This window comes from Aedes aegypti, chromosome 3, assembly GCF_002204515.2.
Source record: "Aedes aegypti strain LVP_AGWG chromosome 3, AaegL5.0 Primary Assembly, whole genome shotgun sequence".
Lineage (NCBI taxonomy): Eukaryota > Metazoa > Arthropoda > Insecta > Diptera > Culicidae > Aedes > Aedes aegypti.
The window spans coordinates 11096368-11118227 of record NC_035109.1 but is presented as its reverse complement, the minus strand read 5'-3'; the positions used below and the strand labels follow the sequence as shown (position 1 = coordinate 11118227).

The following is a 21860-nucleotide window of genomic DNA, read 5'->3' as shown; positions in this document are numbered from 1 at the left end:
AAACAATTCGAAGGTTTATTATTATTTTCTATTTTAATTTTTATTGCATAATTATTTTTGAGGAAAAATCCCATATAATTTAGGAGGATATAAACAAACATAGCAAAACAAAGACGATTTGATTGAGCCAATTAGTTTTCAAGTTATTCACACATGTATGTTTACCCATTTTTATATGACGTAGACTAGTTTTTGAGTAATCTCGATAAACGTCATCGTCACGTGATGCTTTGAATCTTAGAGAGAATATGAAGTATTTTTATCTCTCGTACATTGTTCTCGTTCCATTTATAAAAAAAAAATCATATTAATTAAAGTACATTATTTTTTTAAATTTCAATGTGCATAAAAAAAAACATAATTATTTCTGAATTTTTGGGTCACCCTATCTCACGAAAGAGCACCCTAATGACGAAATAAAAATATACGGGTCTAAAATTTTTTAAAAAGGCATGACTTGAACAACTTTCTAAAAAAATAAAAAAAAATTTTTTTTCGAACATCGACCGCCTTGGGGACGGGACAATTGTGCTGGTCTGAATTTGACCCTAAAAAGTTCATGGAGTGATAGAATAGCCAAAATAAAGAATGTTTTGTTCTACGAGATGATGAGTTTATAAGGTAAATTTTGAAATAATCACTCAAATATGGTCCGTCCCGAAAGGGTTATGCCAAACGGGGTATCATTTTATTCTACCAAATTTTGAGGAGGTTCAAAGTTAATTTTGTCAAATGCTATAGAATGATTCTTACCATTACTTACTATTTTGACTTTTCTGTGAAATAATACTCTATTGCTCAACGATGGAAACATAATGATCTGTTGAATTAATTATTCTTTCAAAATATCATCATTCTATGGAAAAATGCCTCGTAACTACTCTCATTGCTCAGTTAATGAAATTTTTAGCTTTTTGAAATTGTTATAATTTCAAAATGACATCGTTCTTCGTCATCTTCTTCTTCTTCTTCTTGACATTACATTACTAGGACAGAGCCGGCTTCTCAGCTTAGTGTTCTTATGAGCACTTCCACAGTTAGGGACTGAGAACTTTCTTTGCCAATGTTGCCATTTTCGCTTTCGTATCGTATGACAGATACATATGTAATATGCTTCTTAAAACAATTAAATTAATTCGAACAAACGTCATTCGACCAGCATTCAATCACCTGCAATCATAAAAAATAGAAATCATTACACGGTACTCCATATTACAAGGGAATGATAGTTTTTCATGAACATTGCTTCAATTTTGAGCGAAAATGCTGGTATAGAAAGTTTGTGAAACGACGACGGTTAATTTCTTCTTAAAGCATTTTGTGAAATACAAACAATTTCAAGAGCCACCCCACATTTCCGCAAACACGCGACAATTCGCGTCTTCGTCACTTTACATCCCACCCAGCGTAGGCTAGAACGCCGACAGCGACGCAACACAAAACACACTGCCCGTTTGGTTGTCGCTCTGCGCTAGATCGCGCGACATCTAAACGGTCAGCCGTCGAAGCAGCAGCAGAGACAAACGTCTTCCTCCGAAGGCGACAAACCACGCAAAGCTTAGCAAAAGGCGAGCGGGAGAACGCGCGCGCGCGCGCGATCTTTTTATGCTAAACGCAAGTCGTTGGGTCAGCCGTCTGTTGTTAGTTCGGTTCGAACCGTCTGCGCGATCGGATTAAATCGAGGAGACACAGAAGCAGCAAGTAGTTTGCGCCCGCGTCGTGACAACGACTTTTTCGTGTGCTGTCGCGGCCAGACCCCAAACAGACGGAGACAACAAGCGGAGAAGAACTACAGGACTAACAGCTGTTAGTGAAGAATCCGTGCTACTGCTGGTTGTGGAGAACGGACCAGGCAGTTGGTGCTTTACTGGTTTAGTTGGACGGATTTATAGTTTAGTGTTTTGTGAACGTATTCCGCTTGATTGTGACTATCATCAACGGCAAGAAGTGGTAAATGGCCTAATGCCCGCGGTGGGTCTGAATCTGCCCCGCGCAGATTTTGGGGAACTTGGCCTGGGCGCAGGCTGTGTCCAGTAGAAGAAGTGCCGACCGACGAACGAACGAACCGTGGATTACTCAACGAATAATAGTGCAGTCAGTGATAATTGAATGTAAGTGAGCGATCTCGTCAAATAATGAAATAATGTGGATGCTAGTGAATAAGTGAAAAATAAATACGGCACACTGAGCCGGGGAAGAATCCATCTTCGGTATGCAAATTTCAAACGTGAAGGTGCTCGAACAGGTTTTAATTGAAAAATTATGAAATCTTTCCTTCAATCACGGCATGCGAGCAAGCGTGTAAGCGCGTTGCTGAATCAGTGAATCACTCAATCCGACCAGCGTGAAAAAAGGCCTTTTTCTCCTGCTAACAAGCGTACAAATCTTTTGTGATCTGCTGCCCATTTGCAAATCAAAGACGTGTAGTGGCGACTACCAATGGTCACCTCATGCCTACATGCAGCACAGGGCTGGTAGTGAAAAATAGTGCCGACAATAGTTATTCACGGAAATAGTGATGAAATAGTGACGAACTGTCTAATTTCAGATACATTGAAATGTGTAACGATAAAGGAGACAACACATAAGGTGATATACTGCAGGTGACACACTTAAATTCGGAAATTCTATCTCGGTAAACGGATCGCCGAGAATCCAACAGCTGAGATTTTGGTAATAGTTTTTTTCAAATCTCGGTAATGCTTTTACTGAGAACTCGGTAAAGCTTTTGCCGTATGTTTACCAAATCGCGGACCGAGTTCTCATCTGTTGGGTTTTCGACGAGTTATTTTGCTGAGGTCGGTGAAATAATCTAAGAGGTCATGCAGAGTGATATTTAAAACCAAGTTAAAATTTTATTTATTATATTGTGCATCCAAACTTTCAAGATAGTGCTTCCTACATTTTTACGGAATTATTGATAAAAATTCGGATATATTTTTTCAGTGTAGTGTCCACGTTTACCCCAACTCAAATACATTTTTTTTACTTTATTTTTTTTTTCGGAATAGCTTCTGGAGTATGTTTTTGATCAGTATATAAAGATCTGTATAAAATATTACGATTATTTCATGCAACGTATACTTTGTGTTTGCACTAAATTCATTATTTTTCTATCTATCTATCTATCTATCTATCTATTTATCTATCTATCTATCTACCTATCTATCTATCTATCTATCTAAGTCTATCTTTGATATACTGTTTAAATAAAACTACAAAAGAACTTGCTCTGATGTTAGGGAATATCTTAACAGAAGTGTAAATTATGCCTCGATGTACAAGAAAAGCATATCAGAACAAGTCATTTTTTCAATTATTAGCCACCGCCCATAGTGCTACTATGGGAAAAAGAAAGTTTATTGATTTTTGATCTTTTTAAACTATTAAAAAAAAGAAAAATGTCTTTAAAAGATCAAAAGAGTAGTTTCATTTAAGATAAAGCTCAGAACATTCATAAATCATGTATATTGCAAAACAAATTTAACTAGCTAACTATTCATATACATTGGAAAACTAACACTTCAACCGAAATTGGTTATTATTTTGTGTGACAAGATCCACATCACGGAAATGTAATTTTTGGGCAATATTCAACATTTTCAATCGATCCAATACTTTATAAATGCAATACAGGTATGTTCCGTTTTTATCACGTTCCGATTTTGTCACGCTCCGATTTTGTCACGTTCCGATTTCGTCAACAAATTATTCCGTTTTTATCAACACAAAAATGTTTTTTTCTTATTTTTTTAAAATGCTTGGAATATAAACTTAAAATTTATTTGAAGCTATTTAAATGTTTTTCATTAGCCTCAGGGTTGAATTTTCGACATTATGTTGGTGTTGATCACCTATGATACATGGCAGGTGTCAAGTCATGTACGATTCAATAAGGTTTGATTCCTTCCTATCCGCTAATTAATTGAAGTTTTCAAATTAAGCATGGGCTAATGGACAAGAATGATGCATCTTTCAATATTCGAGAGTTGCTCTGGCCACGTCCTAGCAATTACGTTTGACAGAACTCCTCTACGATGCAAAAATGAAGCGATTTTGATGTTTTATTGAGGAGTAAAAATTGCACTCAACATTTTCAACACAGATTCTCAAACGATTCGAATGAGAGTGCAAAAAGTACGAGGATTTTTTTGTGGTTCTCTTTCTATCTTGTTGCTAAGGTCACATTTACCCACACTTTGAAAGAACTCTTGAGTGTCCCGTCCGTACAAAACAGCACTAGTTGTTATGGTACTTTTGTTATTGAATTTTGCTCTGTTCTGCATCTTCCTCGCTGATTTTTCGATGACTCTCTGCTTAGTATTTTTCAGTCTAACGGAAAAAGGTAACGGGAGCACGCTGCTCTAGAGTATGTTACTGAACTGAAAATGATGGTGTACAGAAGTATAATCAAGCCTGCTAGCATCGTCTGGAATTCGTGTTGCAGAGACCTCTCCTTATTCTTATATAACATGGCATCATATTATTTTCTATGTAAATGTGATAGGCGTATATTAATGAGAATTATCAGTTCTTTGTTATAAATAATGAACCTGGGAATGAACACAACAATATTTAAGCAATGGCAAGGAACATTATCGAGCTCATTTTGTTTTTGATAAGACTGTCGATCTCGTCATATTTTTTACATTATGGAAGTCTCAAACTCGATAACATTACACAGATTATAGCATTGATTAGGTCCTGTTTCAAGGGTAGGGGAAGAGGTCCAGCAAAACTTAACAATATATTGAAATATTTGGAATTTTCATACAATAAGTTTGCATCAGGGAAGATAGAAAGAGGCTGATGGCTAACAGTTTGAGAAACTGTTGATACTGAATCGTCTCACACGTTCCCATCCCAAATTTGTTGGGATCTTGATTTTTGAGCGGACACGCACCTCTTCGTGGAGACCAAAAATTTAATAAACAACTACTTTACGCTCATTCATAAACCTTAGCAAAAGAGATTCTAACCAAAAAGTTCTATTTTGGTTATGCTTGTTCTGGAGTTTGTACACTTTGGGTTTTTGATAAACCTATTGAACATCATTTTACCAAACAATATAGTAGGATTTTAATTTAGGTTAGTGCTAGCCAATTCGTGATTCAACGGTAAACGGTAAAGGTGGCGCTGTTCTAGAATGGCGATTAGTGCATCCCAGTGGAAGCAGTGAAGAAAAATTACCCAATCACTCTACAGAATAGATTTTGACAATTAAAAGCACAGGAAACCGTAAATATTCATTTAAGCTTGCAAAACTATCGCAACATATCCCCATATTTAATCACCAATCGGATGTCAAATGTGTGCAAAATGTACCTTAGCAAAATACAAAAAAACTCTCAATTGATAACTGCGGAAGTGTTTATAAGAACAGTAAGTTGAGAAAAAAGGCTCTTCCTCTGTTGGGATGTAATGTCTGTATGGCATTACATCCCAAAAGTCTTTTCTCAGATTACTGTTCTTATGAAAAGCAAAAAGATGAGCATGGACAGAAGAAAATGAAATTGGTTCGTGTCAAATCTTTCTTCGAAAAAAGACAATTATCAGCTCGATCCACTTACTTGTAATTATTTTTACAAATATGACGCATCTCATTATGTAAAGCACATTTATGTCATTATCGGTTTAATATTCCATATTAAATACAATTAATATCTTACCAACAAAACTTAAACTATTAAAGATTTATCGCATTAAAATAATCATATTGAATGATTACAGACCCAATCAACTTTATTTACGATATTATACGAATGAATAAACTTAATACCAATCACAGCTCCAAAACATCAATACTGTGCATTTATATGATGAAATTGTGTGTTATCCAGGCAAAACTGCAATTTTGTTTTAAAATTTGTAAAATATTTTGTCTATGAAAATTATTCCGTTTTTGTCACGGTTCCGTTTTTATCAACGTTTTTATATTGCCGATCGTGTTGATAAAAACGGAGCATACCTGTATTTCAAAAACGCGTCTTGTCAATTCAGACTGGATTATTTAAGTCAGATAAAATTGTAATTTTCAATCAGTGAAAAAATGGAAAATACCAAATATTCAAGGTAAGAAAAACACTCTCTCGGTCAGAACTTTTGGGCCAGACGCTAGAATTCATCTACAATGAAGATGCCATCATTTAGCTAACATTTAAAAAATAATACACAAAACAACCTATTTTCGAAATATTTTAAATTTTTTTTTTGAAATATGGTTCGTGGTTTTCCAGAAACTAGTAGTAGTACTAGACTAGTAATTTCTAATGTCTGCTACATTTACTGGCATGAAATTTCACTCAAAAGTTTATTTAGACTTCACAGTGATGCAAACGCAATAAATTTGTACTGAGACATTCAGTGAGGGGTTGAACGTCTTGCTCATTGATGGATGTAAACACTGAGTGGAATAATAAAAACTCGACAATCACTGAGAAGACCATCTTCGCGAGTCTCGTCTCAGGTGGCACCCATCTCGATAAAGCAAGTTTTGTTCAATCTTTTTTTTTTTTTAAACTAGTGATCCCAGCAAACTTTGCCTTGTCATCAAGTAGGCTGTTAGAAAATTACATGCAATCTCAAATGACAAATTTGTTCTCTCCCCCCTAAACTATTTCTACACACGAACGCGTCGGAGTCCTGGACGGCAACAGTGAAAGAACTATGCAAATCCATTGACCAATTCTCAAGCCAACTCATGACATATGAACACCATTGCATTTTTATTTTTATAGAATATAGATATAAAGTTCAATAAAAGATTTTGTTTGAAGAAACCACGTATGCTTTCATAAGCGCTCAATTAGCATTTATATTATATAAAAGTTAATAAAACAAATTAACTTTTTTATTGTGTAACCAGTGTTGAAAAGTGTTGGTGTTTTGAAAAACCTGAAGTTCGTTGAAATAAGTGTCAATTTGGACAAATTGAGATGCAAAATTATGCAAAATAATGGAACTTTTTGAACTTTTTTGGGCCTACGTTAGCCGAGAGGCTAGAGTCCGCGACTACAAAGCAAAGCCATGCTGAAGGTGTCTGGGTTCGATTCCCGGTCGGTCCAGGATCTTTTCGTAATGGAAATTTACTTGACTTCCCTGGACATAGAGTATCATCATGCACTCCCGTGCAAAAGTATGGGTTCATCCCCTCAAAAACATACACAAGTGTTCAGTCCATATCTCTGTGATTACACGTTCAACTGAAACTCTCTAAGCCGCATTCGAAAGGCAAAGAGTTATTCTTACTTCGTGTGTATTTTTCTAGAAACATTCTTTGAATTTTGTATACTATATTCTTACTTGAAATTGTGACATTTTTCAAAAAACACACTGAAAAACATAGTTCATTTCCTCAGCATCAGATCGACCAAAATTTTAAAACAAGGTGTCATTAGAATCGTTATCTTATTATATTCATTGAAGAGCACTCACGAAACTTTTGCGGAAAAATCTGATAACTATCCAAAATCAATGAAACAGTCATTCAAGTCATCGTGCAAAAGTTTGGGTTTACCTAAACTTACTTAAAACACGAAAAATCTATGAAATCTCAAACCAATCATGTACGCGCCATTTGTTGTACTCGAAAAAGCTTTAAACTACAGTCGGCTCTCCACAACTCGATATTCTATAACTCGATATACTCTATAACTCGATGGATTTTTTTTTTGGAAAAATACATACAAAGTAAGAATACCTCTTTGCCATTCGAATGCGTTTCAATTGGACGTGTGTTCACAGAGATATGGACTGAACATCTTTGTATGTTTTTGAGGGGGTGAACAAAAAACTTTTGAACGGGAGTGTGTACATTAGTGTGGGACAAAATTTAGATTCTCGCTCCAGTCCACTTTTTGGATTGCATTTAGGTCCCATACCAACTGTGCAAAATTTCAGCTCGATCGGAGAAACTATATTTTAGCGCCAGCCGTTTAAAGTTTGTATGGGATTTACTGGTGAAAAAAGTTATTCAATTAAAACCTAATTGCAAGGCGACGTTGATTAACACGTAAAGGAATAACAATAATAACAAAATCAGACAAAATTTCCGTATAGTCTATGCTTAATAACTTTTTTCACAAGCATCGGATTGCTTTGCGGTCTTCGGCAATGTTGTTCATTGTAAAAATACCTATCGAGATCTGTGTCTAGGATTTTTATAGAGGTCAATGGGCGACCTCTGGAGATTTTTCTTTGCAAAAGTAAGTTTTCCCATAGTAAATCCCATACAAACTTTGAACGGCTGGCGCTAAAATATAGTTTCTCCGATCGAGCTGAAATTTTGAACAGTTGTTATAGGACATAAAAGCAATCCAAAAAGTGAACTCGAGCGAGAATCTAAATTTTCATATAACCGTGTCCCAGGCTAGTGTACATGCCACACGATATACGAATGCGAGAATGGCAACTTTGGCGAAGAAAGCTCTCAGTTAAACTGTGGAAGTGCTCATAAGAATGCTAAGCTGAGAAGCATGCTCTATCCCAATGAGGACGTAATGCCAAGAAGAAGAAGTTTCAAAAGTAACCACGTCTCTTCAAAAGTGACTCGCTACCAGCCCTGCAGCATGCACTCACATTGTACGGTTGTTTCAATTTTGGTAAGGTAAGTGAGAAGTGTGTGGCCACCGTCGTCCGTCCATCCGCCTGTTGTGTGGGGAAGCCAGTAGTTTATGGAAAAAAAAAAAAATAAAAAAAAAATAAAACAGCAGCGAGAAAAAAAAAACACAGAATCTATATGTTCAAATCGAAGAACTTGAAAATCAAGGAGAAAAAGGACGCCCACATTTCGCCCTCCTCGCTGATGCGGACCACGCGCAACCATGTGAACCACCTTAGTAGCACCAGTCTCAACAGCAGAGCAGAGCAGCAGCAGCAGCAAGTTGCACGAGATCATCGGGGCGGTTCGCACTTTGCTTTGGTGACTGAGGTGCTCAAGGGGTGTTCAACGGTGTGGACGTTGATTAGGGCTCTAATTATTAAAATCTCGAAAACTTATTCAAATAGTCTCAAGTCAAAAAAGGGAATAAACTTACTTTATTGATCCTACGTGTTTCGCAGGCGAAATTCGACATGTTCCGCTCCTACCCAACTAGATTTGTCACTTTTAGAACGTTTAATTTCCGGATTTACAAAACGACGAAAGTAAGATTTTCAACTTTCGCAACCTAACCACTACTTTCGCCGCCCCGCTGTATAGAGAGACAAAGTGACTTAACCACGAATCAAAACAAAGCGCTACTTGAGCCGATTTTACACTGGTAGAAAAACGTCGAAAGTAACTGTATGAAACGGCTTATCATTTTGTTATAATTATTTTTGTTGAAAATAATAAAAACTACCTAGTTTTTGAACGCGATCTGATTGTATGCAAAATTTGAGCGATGTACACGGTGAAAAAATGTTAAAAAGGTGATTCATTTTAAAACAGTTTTAGAAGACAGGTTGTGATTCTTCTCAATTAGTTTTCTCAAAACCGTATGAAACCGTACTTACGTCGATTTGAAAAAGTAATCGAGAAATGATGAAGTTACAGGTGTCTGAATAGTTGGCAATTGATTCTAATAATAATGGAATTGGAGTATTTCAATTCTAATGATTGTATTGCTGTTACTTTCATGCATTACGACAACTCTTCTTTCCATCATTTTATTCATAAGCTGTTCTTTAACGTGATGTAAAATTGATTATTAGCGTAAGCATAAGCATTGAAGACCGTACAATTCGTAGTTGCTACTCCATAATTGACCGAACCATTCAAAGGTTATTTTTTATATTATGATAAAAATCAGGTTGAAGGAAAAGCAGGATGTTTTTAATGTTAATCTACAATAAATAAAACTAAGACGGCTTGCACCTGCAAAGTTTATATGTGAATCACTATGGGAAAACCACGTTATTCGTTCAATCAGTGCATAGCGTTTGCCCATGTGCCCTTGTGAGTTAGTACTATGCAAAAACGATTAGATAATATCATCGGATACAAATTTATCAAAGACCCTTTTTAAATCGGACGTCTCAAAAAAATAGGTATTCAATTACTGAGGCGTCCATTTCAAAACGATATTCGGCAAAGTTGTAGCTGTTGAATACTAACCTTCAAGAGCACATAGGCAAACACCAGACCATTGTCGGTCATAATTGGATGAATTGTTTGCTTTTCCCATAGAAATTCTCTTTTAAACTTAGAAAACTTGTGCGGATTCAGTTTTCATTTAAATCAGTAATCTGTGGTAATCCGTGGAGTGAAAAAAATTCTTTAATAAATCTTCGAGTCTAGTACACGACACTGAAGACGGCCTTACAGTTGAAGTCGAAATACGCGTATCTGTCAAAGGATACAAACTCTAGTGGAATTAAATGGTATAGTACTGAATTCGATTTTTTCATCTACATATTACTCAAACCACTCTGTTGGATATCTTACGGTGTTATAATGTTTGTTTACATACTATATGAACCACTCAATCTTGTCTAAGTTGACTGGTGGTCATTCCAATGTAGACTTTATCGCAATTGATGTATGGTATGCAGTATATAACATTATGTTAGTTATTAAGGATACACTAGGTCTTGTACAAGATTAAGAGGAGTATTAGATGTTATAATGTTGTGAGTTGCTGTTTGTAAAATTAATTATTTTGAATTGTAAGTTCCACATACTGATGTATACAATTAAAAAAAAAGCTGACATCTACAGAAGATGGTATAAAACTCGATTAAGGCCTCAACTAATCTGACCGAATCTTCGGGTATTCCCAAAATAATTGGTTTGAATACTCCTGTACTGAGAAAACCGATTCGAAAATAATTAATTCCAATGAAGTTTTGGCAGGTTTTTTCGGATTTAGAAGTTTTATCTATGCTCATAAGGGTCTTCCTTAGCCGAGTGGTCCACGGCTACGAAGCAAAGCCATGCCCAAGTTGTCTGGGTTCGATTCCCAGTCGGTCCAGGATCTTTTCGTAATGGAAATTTCCTTGACTTCCCTGGGATAGAGTATCATGATACCTGCCACACGATATACAAATGCAAAAATGGCAACTTTGGCAAAGAAAGCTCTCAGTTATAGACTTATAACTGTAGAAGTACTCATAAGAACACTAAGCTGAGAAGCAGGCTCTGTCCCAGTGAGGACGTAATGCCAAAAAAATGAAGAATAAGGAGTGTATCGAAAAGTAGTCGCAAATTTTCAAAACAGTCTCAAAAATAATGGGTTGAACCTACAAACATTTTTTTGATCAAAAATACTTCACAATGTACTTAAAAATGATGATGTGGTGATATTGTTTCAATAAAGTGGCATTTTGCATGATAATTTTGCAAATTACTAACAGATGTCGATGAAAATCTTACACACCTCTGAAAAAATTGATATGTTAATAAATGTGTAAGTTTTTTAGAAAAAATGATTTTTGTTTATGCTAATATATTCTGTGCCACAACTCTCATGACTAGTGTAAAAAATATTTTGAAAAATTCATTAACAAGCATTTGAGAGCAAATACAAAAATCTAAAAAAGCTGATTTTTATGGACCTCGTTTTTTGATTTTTTCTTTCTACACGTTAATGGTAATATCGAACGATTGTAATGAATAAAAAATTGTTTTTTGATTGGAAAAGTTTCTTTGCATATTTATGAAGTAATGTAAGCAAAAATTGTTATTCTATATAATTGTCGCTGTATATGACAGAGCTTCAAAAGTTGATTAAACAAAAGTGACTTTCTAAAACCAACCTTTTTCCAATAATTGAGCTTTTTTAGAGCAATAATTAATTTTTTGAATTTCTTTTTATGTGCTGTGTGAAGTAAACATATTTTTCGACAGAATAAGCTTTTCATCCTATTTTGTTTCATTTCTATTTTGTTCAATACAAATCATCGAATCCAGCCCTGTCGTCGTAAAATATGAGCTTCTTAGTCATCCCCTTTTGATGGGGGCGTTATTATAGCCCAGAGGGCGGTTGTACTCCCAGGCGTTAATTAGGAAGTCTCACAAGAAAATTGTATCAAATTAATATATATTCCAAACTCATGAGAACTAATATGCATTTGCACGTGTTCAGTTAATGTTCAATGCTCATTCAAATTAAAATGTGAAACGGAGAAACACCTATAAATTTGAAAAAAATACATGGATAGTGTCGAGCCCTCTAGATACATCGGAATATCTTCAGAACCAGGAACAAACGATCAAAATTCACACAGATTCTCAAAATGGAAAGGATTTGCTTAAACTCAATGTTTATTTCATTTCAACATGATAAGTATCATTATACATACTAAATAACTAATACTTTTGCTTAAAATCAAAATGGCGTCATAATACAATATGGACACCCAATTTTTTACCCAAAATTTAATCCAACTTTACAGTTTACTCGAGGAAAGAACCTGCAATTGAATACTTCTTACTTTGTTGTACGAAATATGTTGTTTTCATAAATTTAGAAAATCGTTCATTTCAAACGGCTAATACTATTGCTCACCTAGTTTTTGCAGCTGTTCTAACTCAGTTTTTTCTTAGGGAAGTTTCAATATGACGTCCATCATATTTCAGGATTTCTAGACCTCCAACCCCCCTCTGTCATGCTTTTTTCAATACATAATACATGCACTGTCACGCTTTCGTAGACCACCCCCCTCCCTCAAATGATGAGTGTCATTTTTGATGGTGACCACAAAATTTAAAACTAATGGTGAAATTCAAGATTTTTCTGATAAAATTCAAGATGATAAAATTTATAATGGCTAAATTAATTGCATATGAAAGCTGCATACTTTCTCAGTTTGATTTGTGTTTTAGGATATATGAAAAGAAAGATACGTGAAGAAATACCTGAAATGTATCAAAATATGAGCTTCTCTTTAATCTGCTAGCTAGCGTTAGAGGGATCCACTAATATGCTAAGGTTTCCGAACAAACAATTTCGCCAGAGATGCCATTGATTGAAATAAACATGCCTCAAAATGCGGCTTATGTGGAATTGCCGAACAGATTCACGAACAAATGCTCAAGGTTTCTTAAAGCAGGACGTCTAGAAAGTTTGAACTTTATTTTTAACTTAAACAAGAGGTTCGAACTTCAGCCAAATATATCACTTAATTTTAAAATAAAATGTCGCTATAAAGTGATATCAAAGTGCAAAACAAATTGAAAATTGCCCTGGATTTCAAAATATTACGCTATTGTTTATTATAGTAGTTTGGCGTTGGATCTGTTAGTAGATTTGAGAATTGTTGATTATTAGGTTTTCAAACTCATTTCAGCAAATACCGTTTTTAATGCGTACTTGACTATCACTTCACTATCACTATCACTTGAATACTATTGGCCCAAAATGAACAAGAATACGAACTGATTGTTTTTAGATATGAAATGATTTTTTTTTCTGCTTCAAAGTTTCATGTAATCTCATAAAACTTCAAGAGCAACTTGAGATGATTCGATCGATATTGTTTCATGCTGAAGTTATGTCGCAATTTCAACATAATTTTTCTTTTCACACGAAAATGTGATTTATAAAAAAAAAGAAATATCAGAATTTCAGAAATCAGTGGTGACAACCCCAGCAACACACATGTTATATTTGAGTATTATCAACTTATATATGACTAGTTTTGGTCATATATCAGTTGATAAACTCAATTATAACATGTGTGTTCCTCGGGAAGGGGTCGCATAGCTCGGAAATTTCAATTGATTCTCTACAGGGCGTTAATTTGCTCCTGGATTACTCCAGGGTGTTTATACAGCTTGACAATTTCGATTGGTGTCCTACAGAGCGTAGAGATGTACCTGAACTATGTGGATTAAGGTCCAATTTCTGCAGAGCGTTGATAAAGTTTTGAATTTTAAATTATTTTTCTACAGAGAATCAAGATGAGCTATCTGAGACAATATCAAATTAATCAAATTACAGCTTAACAATTTTCATTAATACCATACAAAGCGTTGATATGCATATGATATACGTGGAATTAGTTCAATATACTTCAGAGCGTTGATAAAGTTTGAATTTTTTAATTGATGCCCTACAGGACGATGAGATGCAGCCGATTTACATATAATAAAGTCAAAACACTCCAGAACGTTGATACTGCTTGGAATTTTCAGCTTATGTCCTACAGGTATGACTTAAATGAGACATGGTCAAACTCCATGCCGTGAATGAAGCTTAATCATTTTGATTGATGCCACAAAGGGCGTTAATATGCAGCTGAATTATGTACGATAAGGGCCTTGATACAGCTTGAAATTTTCAAATGATACAGAGTGTTAAAATGCAAATAATCTACATAAGACAATGTCAGATCACTCGAAAATGCATGAGCGTATAAGAAGCTTGTATTTTACAATTGATATCCTTCAGGGCGTTAAGATGCACCTTATCTTCTTGAAATAAGGCCAAATTACTCCAGGGCGTCGATACAACTTGGAATTTTTAATTCATTTAGGGCATCAAGGCGCACTTTAGCTACATAGGATAAGCTCATTTTTTTCGTAGGTACCGCTTAGAATTTGCAATTGATCTTAATCAGGGCATTAAGATGCAGCTGATCCACATAACCCAAGGTCAAATAATTTCAGTGCGTTGAAGCAGCTTGGAAATTTCGATTGATTTTCCAAAGGGGTTTTAAGATCCTCCAGATCTTGCAAAGATATAGGTAAAAATAAGGTCAAATTACTCCAGAGCGTTGATATAGCTTACTAATTATAATTGATGTAGGACCAATTTTAATTTGATACAGGACGTTCAAAGACACCTGATCTATTTGGAATACTGTCAAATTTCTCCTGGGTGTTGATACATCCTGTAATTTAAAATTGACGTTCTACAGGGCGTTAAGATGCACCTAATCGACAATGAATAAGAACAAATTATTCCAGGGCGTTGATACAGCAATGAATTTATTAAATGATTTCCTACAGGGCGTTAAGATACAACTCATCTATTTGAGGAAAAATCAAATTACTCCAGAGCGTTGTTGCAGCTTGACAATCTCGATTGATATTATACAGGGCTATGAGGTGCGCATGATCTACATAGGATAACGTCAAATGACCGTAGGGGTTTGATACAGCAAGAAAAAAATCGATTGATTTGCTATAGGGCGTAAAGATGCTTCAGATTTCGCCAAGATCTTTGTGGACTCTTACTCCAGGGCGTTGATACAGCTTGGAATTATCAAATTAAGTCCTAAAGGGCGGTCACATGCACCTGATCTACATGGAAAAAGGACAATTTATTCCAGGGCGTTGATCCAGCTCAGAGTATACAATTGATGTCCTACAGGGCGTTAAGTTGTATCTGATATACATGGAATAAGCTCAAATTACTCCAAGGTGTATCAACGCCCTGGAACACGTAGGTTTTGATTGATTTTCTACAGAGCGTTCAGATGCTCTAGATCTCGCAAAGATCTGTGTGGAATAAAGCCATTTCTTCCAGGGCGTTAACAAAGCTAGGAAGTTTTAATTGATGTCCCACAGAGCGTCAAAATGCACCTGATCTACATGGAATAAAGTCTTGTTAATAGAGCATGAAAATTTCTATTGATTTTCTTCAGGGCGTTGAGATGTTCCAGATCTCACAAAGATCTATGTGGAATAAAGTCAAGCCATTCCAGAACGTCGACACAGATGGATCGATTTATGTCATATAGGGAGTTAAGATGCATCTGATCTACGTGAAGCAATATCAAATTACTGCACAGCGTTGATAAAACTTAGAATTTTCAATTGATGTCCTACAGAGCGTTGAGATGGACCTGATCTACATTGGGCAAAATCAAAACACTCCAGGGCGTTTATACAGCTCGGGAATATTGATGGATTTTCTACAAGGCGTAAAGATGCTCCAGATCTCGCAAAGATATGTGTGGAATGTAGTCAAATTTGTCTAGGGTGTTGAAACAATTTGAAAATTTCGATTGATGTCCTACAAAGCGTCAAGATGCGCCGAATACACATAATAAGGTCAAATAACTACAGGGTGTTGATACAGATAAGACATTTTGATTGATTTTCTACAGGGCATAAAGATGCTCCCGATCTCCCAAAGATCTGTGTGGAATAACGTCTAACTATTCTAGGACGTTGATACAGCTTGATCTATTGATGTCATACAGGGCGTTGATACAACTAGGAATTGATGTCTTTAGACCATTAATACACACTCGATCTACATAGAATAAAGTCAAACTACTCCAGGGCGTTAATATAGCTTGTAATTATTAACTGATATCCTTCAGGGCGTTAAATGCAACTGATCCAATTAATACAAGGTCAAATTACTCCAGGGCGTTGATACAGTTTGACAATTTCGATTGATGTTACACAGGGCGTTTAGTTGCACCTGATCTACATGCAACAAAGTTAAATTAATTCAGGTCGATGATACAGCTTGAATTTCCCAAAGGGCGTTAAAAAAATATCTGAGAAAAGCTTCTTAGTCGTCGACTAAGCGCGACTAAGCAGGACGACAGGGCTGAATTCGAATCTTCAGAAGACACTTCAAAAATGTAATTTTGTGCAAGATTTTATTTTCCATGCTTTATAAACCTTGTTGTATTTATATTAAGACTGCAAATTATTCAATATTTTTTTAGCTGCTTCAATTTTTGATGACATGATGTAGATTTGCGTGAAAAAAGCTTTTAAAAAGATGAACTATGCTCTGAGATATACCGTTTTGAATGTTTGCGACTACTTTTCGATACAGTCCTTATCTATGCTCATGCTCGATTCTTAGAGAAATTTAGAAGCATCACATAAATTTTGCAAAAGCTTCTGCTCAAATTACCAATACAAAATTCTTTGAAAGGGTCTTTAAACATACCGGGCAAGCTTCTTGTAAGAATTTATCACATTTTCATGGAATAAATTATTTGAAAATTATGAGCTCATTTCTTACGTTTCATGACATATTTCATGACAATAGCAAGCCAATCTTGTAAACATTGGGAGAAACTCCACCACCTAAAAGCACCCCAAATCTATCAAATCTGATGCGCTCTTACATATCGCTTACAACGATCATAAGAATCCACTACCTCTCGAACGCCATTGTGGAAGCACTGCCGATAATCTCTACTAATTTTCTCCTCGATGACTTGAAAGGGCTTCGAGGTTAAAACGTTTAGCCTACCGCACGCCTCGTCTCTGCAGTGAGTGGTTAAACTAACTTGTGTGTTTGTGCTTGGCGTTAATCAGTCTGGTCTACTGAAACTCAGAGACGACGCTGTTCGCCTTCGTATCTACGGTTTGGGCCCAGCCTACCCGAGTAAGGTATGAGAAGTAAGTTGATGTTGTGATAACATCGTATATGAACGAGTAACAATATATGAGATTATAATTTTGTATGAAAATAAACACAATAATAGCGCTTTAACAAACTTAAAAATGATTTAGTTATTCAATATTTTGATCAAAAATAGTGACATAATAATGTATTAGTAATTTGTTATGCATCCATTAATAAGAAAGAAACGAATATTCAAGGAAATATCAAGTTATGGAACAGATTATATTTGGAAAACTGTTTGAAAGGACCTTATAGTAACCAAGAAATTTTGTTTGAGTATGGTTTTATGAGTCGTTATCGATTCTTGGTACATCGACTCCTTGAAATTTCACTGTATCTTTAATTTCATGTGAGGAATACAAAAATGATATCAAATTTCGAAGTAAGATTCACAGACCTAGGAAATATTTATCAAAACTGTCATTAACACATCAAAAAACAAAATTTAATAAGATTTCGAAATCACATTCTGCTCGGGTAGTCGGATACAAACTAGGTGAGAAACGCGAGCGCCCTGTAATGGGGAGTCTATAAACCGGGGATTAAAATATCAATTTTCAAAAGTGACGCACTCCGGAGTAGATATCGAAAATATGCACATCGAAAGTTTCGCTCGGCCATTTCGGGTTCCCATTCTGATAAAAAGCCAAAATCGATTCATCGCGTCGAGGGAGCGGTGGATTTTCGAAAGTGTTATTTTAAGTGACATTTTCCCGTATCTCGTTTGGGTCGTCTAGTTGATATCGGACTGACGAGACGGTCAGTTTGCGAAACAAGGTAATGGTTACAAAGTGATTGCACGCACGCGTCCACAACATCCATCGCGCCGGGTCCTTTATCTGACAGAAGCAATTAAGATGAGGACCAACAATGATATGGCAAGTGGATTTCGAACGCAATCAAGGATGGGGTAGTTTGGAAATTGCTTGCCGACTTAAGGCTGCAAAGCCGACAATTGACAATTATAATGGCAGCATTCTGCGACAAGTGAGGACCGAGGGACACCAATTCCAATCGAACACCGGAAGCGGCGGACAGTTGAGCAGTGTTTTCGAAGATTAATCGGAAGACCTTCGGAAGTGATAATATGCTGCGCCGTCGTTGTTGTGGCAGCAATTGTCGGTGAGAATTTAAGCCGCTTTAAGGCTAGTTATGAACCCTTTTATCTGAATCGTTGCCCATAAAAGCATAACTGTCCCATATGGAAACATGAGCAATGACAAAATGGCGCTCATAGTTTGAAATTTGTCTTTTATGCAAACTAAGAAAATTTTAATAAAATTTTGCATGCAATATTCTCTTAGAATCACATCACAGATTATTTTTTCTGGCTCTATCGATTATAAAAAAAATAATCTGTACGAAATTCACGCCTTACTATTGCTATGGGTATCCAAAGTTAAATTGTTTATTGAATTTTTGAATACAGTAGTTTCATATCACTGCTCAGTTTTCTCGCGCTTTATTTAGTCACGCTTGATTTTAGCACGGGTTTTTGTTTTCGATTGTACCACGCCATGATAATAATTTTCTATATTTTTTTATCATGACCACATCAAAGAGCTTCTACTGTGAGCTCTCTGGTAGTGGACGCAACTAAGAATTGAAACACAAATAAACAAACAAACGAGAAATAAAAAACAAGCATCATACAAAGATGGTGCAAAAACAAGAGAATGACTATAACTAAGATCCAGTGAAAATAAGCTTTCCTTTGAAGGATTTATTTCTGACCAAACCTATTTACAAGAGATGTTGATATGTTCAAGCATTAAATCAGGCTTTGTAAAATTTAACACGAGCCAAAATTTTAACCCATTTATCCGCCTGCATCCACACAACACGCATGTTATTTATAGCTCGTGGAATATAACGAGCCACGAAAGAAAAAAAGACAGACACACACCACCTACTGTTTGGCGCCGATCACTGTGGGCCACCACGTGTTACATTCGCTGACACACTCTCATTCTGATCAAGAAACAAGAAACTGTGCTATGTTTGACCACCCCCCCCCCCCTTTTTTTATATAATTAAAATGTTTAAGGTTGCATTACTGAAAAATTTGAAAGTTTTTACTAATTATATGCCAAACATAAATCACCCGAATGACTCGATACCGTTGTAGTGTTGTAGTTGTGAGATAAATGTGCAACAAAACGTACTTTTGAGACAAACGTTTTTGAAGTTTTCCAGCAATAATGTAATACAAACAGTATGGGAGCAAAACAAAAAAAAAACAATCTTGTACAAATATTGATATACTTTGAGATGGAAAAAACACTTAAAAATACTGTTGGAAAGCTTGAAAAAAGTAGCACAATCCAAAACATTTAACTCAAAATCAACCGAAATTCACATACTTTGAGCCCCTCAATTATAAGTAAATCTAACTTATTAAAAATATATCAAAATAATGGTCCCAGAAAACTTTGTCTTGACTTCTAGTAGGCTGTTGAAAACGCCATGAAAAGTTCCATATAAAATGACAGTTGTATTCAAGGTATCTAGAAGGGAGGTAGTTCAATGTGTGAAATCGCTCATTCCGCCATATTGGAAACACATATGACAGCTGGCTAGTTTGTTGTGATAAGACAAACTAGCATGCCATAAATTTGAAAACATTGTTTGGCGGTAGATTAGAATTGCTTACAACAAAGTCATCAAATGGCCTTATTTGATTCATTCAATTTAACTCCAAATCATTGATTTTTTTCAGTAGCTAACTCCTATGATTTACATGGAAAAAAGCTTTCTTTTTATTCGCAATTAACACGAAAATAAGGATATGGTTTGATTACAATCTTTAGCAACAATAGTTCCTTCCAACATCTGCTCGGGGTGTACCAGACAGGGAGCTTTCATGTATTATTGTAGCACTTCCAATTAGCATCAAATTCACTGCAAATTGAATATGAAATACAATAATTCGAATCTATTCCCAACGCTACCACGTCTTTGCTATTGGCCGCAGTGATTTTTCCAACTTATTTTGTGGTGTCTTTCTGCGGTTCAGCTCTAAGGTAACCAACTTTCCACCATGAAAGTATCATGTTTCAAAATATAAGAAGATTTATATGTAAAATATTATCACATTATAATTATATGGAAGAAATTACTTCTCTTGTCCGATTAGATGCACGGCAAAAAGAAGAACTGCTGGCTGATGCGCGTGAAATTTTTGCTTTTGTGATCAAAACAAACAACCATTAGCAACCTCAGTTTCTAAGGGGTTGAAACAGAATCACGTACACAAACTCGCCAGCCGTCACTTCCACCTCTTCTGCAGTGTAGCATACCCCGCATCCACTGACTGCTTAGGTTGCTTTACCTAGCATTCAAGGTACCTTGGTTGTATTCATTCTCGTTTTACCGACATTCCGGCTGTATTACTGTGTACGTTTGAAATGCAAATATCAAATGCGGGAACACCAAATGCGGTAAGATTTTTAACAAGGAAAGCGAAGTCAAAGTCTGGTTTTCTTTGCTAGGTTGGCGGTGATATGAATCATGGTTGCTTAGTATCCTTTGGTAATTTTGTGTTACCACGTTTGAAGCGTAATTAGACTGGATTTGTACGTCAAATGCAAACAGCAATATATGTTTTTATACAAAAAAACACGTCGGAAAACTTCAAGAACCTAACTGTGAAAGAATCAGGCAATTCCGCTTACTCGTTCTCAAGCCATTTTGTGACATACAAACACAATTCCATTTTTATTTATATAGAATACTCTTGAATTTCTTTACTTATCGAAGTATTTGTATTTCAATATTTGACCCCACGCAATTATGAGATATTGGAAAAGAGAATGTAATTACTTACTTTACTTTACTTATGATGGCTTTACGTCATTCAAGACATCCCGAGGAGGAACACATAACTCCCTAATAACTTTTGCATACCATATTTTGGTATCATACCAAAATTAGGTATTTTTCAGTTGTCAATACCTCAGTTTGGTCTTATACTGGTATTGAAAAAAATCTTTAGAACAATTGAAAATACTTCATTGAGGCATTAGACAGCTATTGAGTTCTGCTGGAGGTATTAAAACTACTAATGAAAATTTTCACTTTTATATGAAAATCCATCAAGTATTATTGAGGTATTACAATACCTGATCTATTTATCAGTTTAATGTTCGTAGAATATGCTTGAGATATTATTTGAGGTATTTTACCTCTTATGCAGGGCTTGTTCATACCTCATTCAGATTGTAAGTATTGGAAATTATCTGGTATGGACTACCTTAGGGTATATAGGAGTTATTTTCTTCTGCTCGGGATGACCTGCGCCACAATGTTACGCCAACTAACTCGATCCATGGCTGCTAACCTCCAGTTTCTTGATCGCCCCACACTTCCAAGATCCTGCTCCACTTGGTCTAACCACCTAGCTCGTTGCGCTCCCCTTCGTCTTGTACCGGCCAGATTTGAGGTGAACACCATTTTTTGCAGGATTTTTGTCCGGCATTCTCACAACGTGTCCCACCCTGTGTGATACGTCTTCGAATTTCTCTGCTGCAGTTGTTATCGGACGTTATCAATGAT

At 35.8% G+C, this 21860-nt stretch overlaps 1 protein-coding gene across 3 annotated transcripts in view; it reads left to right on the top strand.

Annotated features, from left to right (window-relative positions):
- Positions 1-1636: 1636 nt before the first annotated feature.
- LOC5572837 (inverted formin-2) overlaps positions 1637-21860 on the top strand; it is a 335282-nt gene continuing 315058 nt past the window's right edge. For 2 of the 3 annotated variants that reach the window (XM_021848653.1, XM_001660550.2), the window contains exon 1: positions 1637-2111. The gene's annotated coding sequence lies outside the window, so the exon portion shown is untranslated. Of the gene's footprint in view, positions 2112-2586; positions 2604-21860 lie in introns of those variants that run through there. The other variant, XM_021848652.1, reaches the window with a different exon arrangement.